This window comes from Octopus bimaculoides, chromosome 28 (assembly GCF_046866305.1).
Source record: "Octopus bimaculoides isolate indiv1 chromosome 28, ASM4686630v1, whole genome shotgun sequence".
Classification (NCBI taxonomy): Eukaryota; Metazoa; Mollusca; class Cephalopoda; order Octopoda; family Octopodidae; genus Octopus; species Octopus bimaculoides.
The window spans coordinates 8,869,278-8,875,796 of NC_142955.1; the positions used below are offsets into that span (position 1 = coordinate 8,869,278).

The 6,519-nt window shown below is 38.0% G+C and overlaps 1 long non-coding RNA gene across 2 annotated transcripts in view; it reads left to right on the plus strand.

Moving 5' to 3' along the window:
- The window catches only part of LOC149130511 (uncharacterized), a 15,583-nt gene extending 11,002 nt beyond the window's left edge, over positions 1 to 4,581 (plus strand). For both annotated transcript variants that reach the window (XR_016238719.1, XR_016238720.1), the window contains one exon: positions 3,495 to 4,581. This is a non-coding gene — a long non-coding RNA (uncharacterized LOC149130511). The remainder of the gene's footprint in view (positions 1 to 3,494) is intronic.
- Positions 4,582 to 6,519: the final 1,938 nt, after the last annotated feature.

Below are 6,519 nucleotides of genomic sequence, written 5' to 3' on the forward strand. Positions count from 1 at the left end.
ATGGTACTCTCTGTTGAATCTTTAAAATGGAAGACAGACAAAAACACAGCTGAAATTGTCATTTATATCAGTATATGGGTATACTGAGCTTTATGTATACATTTGTGTCCCAGAAACACAAGACTGGCAATAGGAAATACAGGACATGATGTGGTTCCATGAGTTTTGAGTTGCATTATGGGAGAGTAGTGAAAGCAGGGTTATGAAAAAGGGGACTTGTGATAAAGGGCTGTCAGAATTGGCTTACAGAGCCATATTAGAAGAATGTCTGTCAGAAGACTTTGAGACAAAAGGTATGAAATTAATTATATGGTCGGTACATACAAGCATGTCCTTTATGACCATATGTATCCCTACTCCCTCTCCCAGCCAAGAGGTCTTTATCTTGTGGGTGCTGGTGCCATATAAAATGTACTCATGTTGATGTCATGTTAAAAACAAAACCCTTGGTGGTAGCATGTAAAAGGCACCCAGCACTCTCAGTAAATTGGCTGGTGTTAGGAAGGGCATCCAACTGTAGAAACCCTGCCACAACAGACAATTGGAACCTGGACAGCTCTCTGGCTAGTCAGCCCCTGTCAAACCATCCAACGCATGCTAGCATGGAAAATATATATTAAATGATGATGATGATGAAGATGACGATGATGATGACGACGACGACGACGACGACGATGATGATGATGATAATGATGATGAAGATGATGATGATGAGGGCAGAAGGCCTACTTGCTATAATCAACAGAGCAAAATACACTTAGAGCTGAATGTTCAGAAGAATTGGAAAGATTATGCAAAAAACAAAAGCAAAAAGGAAGACAAAAATAATGAAAATCATCAACAACTGTGAAAAGAAGAAGAAACCCCTGATTCCAGCATTCCACCAACCAAAATTCTGGGTATAGCAAAGGAAATATCTTTAAGGCCAGCTGTGCAACTGGATAAGCAATTATATCTCTCAACAGTACCAACCTGTAGTATTACACCATCAAGCAATGAGGAACACACAAGAATGTCTTTTATGGCTATGCCCTCACTCCCTCTCTCGGGTGCTGGCACCCAGTTCACTCTCTGTAAAGTGGTTGGCTTTAGGAAGGACACCCATCGATAGAAACCCTGACAAAACAGACAATTGGAACTAGGACAGCTCTCAGGCTGGCCAGCTCCTCTCAAACCGTCCATCCCATGGCAGTATGGGAAATAGATGTTAAATGATGACGACGACGACGACGACGACGACGATGAGGAGGAGGAGGAGGAGGAGGAGGAGGAGGAGGAGGAGAAAGAGGAGGAGGAAAATTCTCAAACAGTAGACAAAAATACAAAGAGAAAAAGAAAAAAATAACACCACAGAAAAACAAGATTTAAAACAAAACAACAAATAATGGTGAGGAAGAACAATTTCTTCCAAATGACGATTTCCTCCTCAGAAAAATAACAAAGAAAATCAAGAGAAAATTCACAATTCTTCAAAAATCTAAGCAGGAAATATCTTTTATCTCTTACTTGCTTCTGTCATTGGACTGTAGCCATACTGGGGCACTGCCTTGAAGGGTTTAACTGGACAAATTGATGCCAGAATTTACTTTTTCAAGCCTGGTACTTATTCTATCAGTTTCTTTCCCTGAGCCACCAGGCTATAAGGATGTAAACAAACCAGCATCAGTTTTCAAGTGGTGGTGAGGGACAAACAAGAACACACACACGCACACACACACATCTCTTTTACTATAGTCCCAGGCCTTGTAAATGGAAATTGAAAGAAGCCCAATATATATATGTATATATGTACATATGTATGTGTGTATTTGTGTCTCCTTGTCATGATATTGCATGATAATTCTAATTTTCTGCAAAAATATGTCAGGTCATGGTGAGTGTGCGGTGGTGGTGATGTGGTGGGGAAGAAACACTATCTTGCTTGGCTTCCAGTGAGTGTTAGTGACAGGAAGAGCATCCAGCAATAGAAAATCTGCCTCGAGCAGACACAGAAATGTTAATGATGATGATGATGATGATGAAAATAATGATGACAACGACGATGACGGCGATGATGACAATGATGATGATGATGAAACATGGCAGTCTTTCTGAGTAGATTAATTTCCAATCTTCTGCAAAAACATGTCTGGCAGTGGTGAGGGGAGAAGAAGCACTAACTTGCTTGAGAACCAGTGAGGGTTGGTGACAGGAAGGACATCCAGCTGTAGAAAATCAGCTTTGAAAAGATATTAAAATGATGATGATGATGATGATGAAGACGATGATGACGATGATGATGATGATGATGAAGACGATGATGACGATGATGATGATGATAACAATGAGGATGACGATGGTGATGACGACAATGATGTCAACTACAACAATGACAACAATGACGATGACAATGGCAGTAATGACGAAGATGATGATGAACAAGTATGGCAGCACTTCCATGTGAATGCATGCAAAAAAAAAAAACAATTCTACTTGAAGACAAAATGCATAAAGAAAAGAGGCAAAACAACTGAATTCTTTAAAACATTGGGTGATAATTTCCAAGCGAAGCAAAACATTGAGTCAAAATGTTTCATCTGATGGAGGCAACAATTTAGCAACTGTTTATTTGCATCTGCTGAGGTTTTCCTGATAATTGCAAAAGCTGACAGACCAGATAATAGCAGTGAATCTCTAATGTTGCCTGAAGTGCCTGTACAGATTGCAATTGTCATGAAGCTGATTGCACATGAACTTAGGAAAGCCACCCCTTTGAGCAACTCATCAGAATTGAGGTAGATTGATGAGATGGCTGAGGGGCTGGAAAAGCAGCAAATTGATATTTATAAATGAAGTAGTTTGTCCTGTAAATTGTGGAATTTTTATCATGGATAATGAATCCATTATGGAAGGAAAATGTTGGCTGTGTGGTGAACAAGTTTTGCTTCTCAGCCTTATGGCTTTTGTGGTTCAGTCCCACTCTGTGGTACCATAGCCAAGTGTCTTCTATAGCCTCAGGCTGACTGAACTTTTGCAAGTAGGTTTGATAGATGGAAACAAAAAGAAGCCTAGTGTTTCTACCTCCCTACATACCTATGTATGGAAATACCTACCTATGTATCTATGTATTTAGCTATCTATTTATGTATTTAGCTATCTATCTATCTATCTATCTATCTATCTATCTATCTATCTATCTATCTATCTATCTATCTATCTATCTATCTCTCAATCAATCTTTCTATCAATTAATCTAACTCTATGTATGTATGTATGTATGTATGTATGTATGTATGTATCTATCTATCTATCTATCTATCTATCTATCTATCTATCTATCTATACATATATATATATATATATATATATATATATATATATATATATATATATATATATATATATATATATATATATATATAGACACCTTTAATTTTCAAAATTTCTGATCTAAGCGTCTTAATATGTTTGCAGCAGTGTAGAATTTGCAATGTAATTATTCTTTTTCATTCCAGGTGCCATTATATTAAACATTTGCGAAGAGTAACCATGCCACACACAAAAAATTCAGCAGAACTGTCAGATTTTCAAAGAGGTCGTATTGTTGGGCAATCTAAGGCTGGTCTTAGCCAGTGAAAAATTTCCTAAAATTTTCAAATTCCTCTTGCTACTGATAATAGAATTATAGCGCAATTCAAAAACCAAGGAAAAGAATCAACAGATTCTCGTCCCGGCTGACCTGGGCCCTCGGAAAGGAAGCTTCGCTGTTTGAAGAGAATTGTGGAAAACAAATCCCGTTCGAAGACTTCTGACATTGCAAAACTGCTAGAAGTTAGTCCAAGAATGTGTGTTACATATCTGCATAAGCTTGGGTATTATAGACGAGCAACTAGAAGAAAACCTTCAACCAATTAATATCATGAAAAGAAAGAAATGGGCTAAGGAGATGTCAGAAAAATCCAGTTCATTTTGGGATAGAGTGATTTTCTCAGATGAATCTAGATTTGCATTATTTTCAGACAGTGGACGTGTTTGGGTCTGGAGGCTTCCCAATCAAGAATTTGATTTGAAACAACTCCAACCAACTGTGAAACATGGCTGTATCTCTGTAATGGTATGGGGAGCTGTCACCAGCAATGGTTGCTCTGAGCTGATCGAATGTGTTGGAACCATAAACTTTGAAAAATACACCGAAATACTTAAGCAAGGACTGCTTCTGATGTATTCACATGATAACATAATGAAAAATGAGTTTTTATTCATGGAAGATGGGGCTCCATGCCACACAGTGAAAAGGAATCAGCAATGACTGACTGAAAATGGGATAAAAAAGCTTCCTTGGCTGAGCCAATCTCCTAACATGAACCCAATTGAAAATCTTTGGAGCATACTAGATAGAGCTATACGAAAAACTGGACAGAAACTTAAATCTAAAGATGAATTATTTTGATTGTTGCATGAAAAGTGGGCAGAAATTCCACAAGAAACAATCACAAAGCTCATCAGTTCAATGCCAAAAAGAGTTTCTGAACTAAAAACTGCAAAGGGAATGTCAACTAATTGTTTGCTTTGTATATTAAATAAAAGATTTTGAAAATTGAAGGTGTCTATTTATTTCCTGCATGTCTGTATATATATATATATATATATATATATATACACACACACACACACATACACACACACACACACACACACACACACACACACACACACATATATATATGTATATCTGTATTTGTGTGTATGTGCATACATGGTCTGATGAATAAATATCTGGACTGTTGCCATAGTAACGAAGCTAAAGCACACAGAGTGAAGCCTCTTGATACAGATTGACCTTCAACTTTGGTGTGCATGTGCACAAACTTCTACTGTTTACACCAGTGCTTGGAAGTAATGTGTGTAGGGTGTGTTCGTAGCATTGTCCAAGACAGAGAAATTTGAGCAGAGAGTCTGCATCAAATTTTGCCAAAAGCTTGGTGATACCTACTCAGAGGCCTACACAAAGTTTTCAAAATCTTTTCATCATCCTCAACAGAATCAAGGAGATCTTTTGCAACTGAAATCTGAGTGCCCTTTTGGTCAGCTGAAAGGTTTCACACAAACTTGGCAGAGACGCATCTCATACCCAAATCTTCAGTGATCATAGATTGAACTGAATTGTAACTAATCTGTATATCATCTGATAACACACGGATGGTTATTTGACAATTTCCCCTCACATCTACACAAACATCTGCAATGTTTTTCTCAGTTCTGTTGGCTGCAAGTCTCCCAGAACGTTTTTCAATATCGACATTTTTCAGCCATCTTGGAAACGTCTGAACCACTTATACCTTGTGTGTGGCTCATACACTCCTCTCCATACACTTTCTGTAATTTTGTGTAGGACTCTGAGCAGGTATCGCCATGACAACTTTCTCTGTCATGGTCATTGTAATGATCACACGTTACACACATTAGTTTGAAGCACTGTTGCAAACGGCAGAAATGGGCTAGAATGTTAAAACTTAGTGCACATACACATCAGGACTCAAGGTCAATCTGTTCCAAGCAGCTTCACTCTGTGTGTTTTAACTTTCTTACTGTGGCAACAATCCGGATACTTATTGATCGGACCTCGTATGTGTATGTAATTTGTTGTCTCTTTGTCTAAACATTGCATGACAGTAGTAAACAAGTGTCACCATTATACCAGTGGTGTTATGGGTAAATATTACCTTGTTTGGATTTAGGTTATATTGGGCAAGAGGAAGGGCATACATCCATAAAAAATCAGCCTCAATAAATACTGTTTGAACCATGTTTGACCCATGGGAAAGTGGACGTTACAACTATGATGATGATGATGATGATGATGATGACTACACAGACACCAAAAGTGAAACAATTTTTAAAGAAGTTGAGGGTTATATGAAGAAAAATAATTTTCTGCTCAGAAATAGAAGAGTTTTCATTTATTACTTGATTCACTTTTTTGGACTGTGGCCATGCTGGAGCACCATCCTGAAAGATTTTGGTCAAAAGATTCAACCCGAGTACTTGTTTTCTAAAGTTTGGTACTGCCCCCCTGTCGGATTCCCAGATGCAGCGTTTCTAGCTCTTTAGCCATTATCAGTGGGAAATGCTGAAGTGAGGTAACTCTGAGCAGGTTTAAAGCCATAGCTTTAATTAAAAACAATCAGCAATGTTGACTTGGTTGCACCATTTGACCACCCGCTCAGGAAAATTCAGCAGTATCAGCACCACACACATACACACACGCACACCCATATAACACACACACACACACACACATACGCACACACACACACACATGGCACAAGCACACACACACACACACATGGCACATGCACACACACACACACACACAAATAGTTAATTCATTTTACAAGATTCTGGATGTGAAATCGTGTATTGAAAATGTTATTACCTTATTTAGGGATGGGCATCTTTGGCCAATTAAACATATGCACTATTTGTTTGATCCCTCACTTCATTACAAATATTATTGTTATTACTATTATTAAGGTGGCA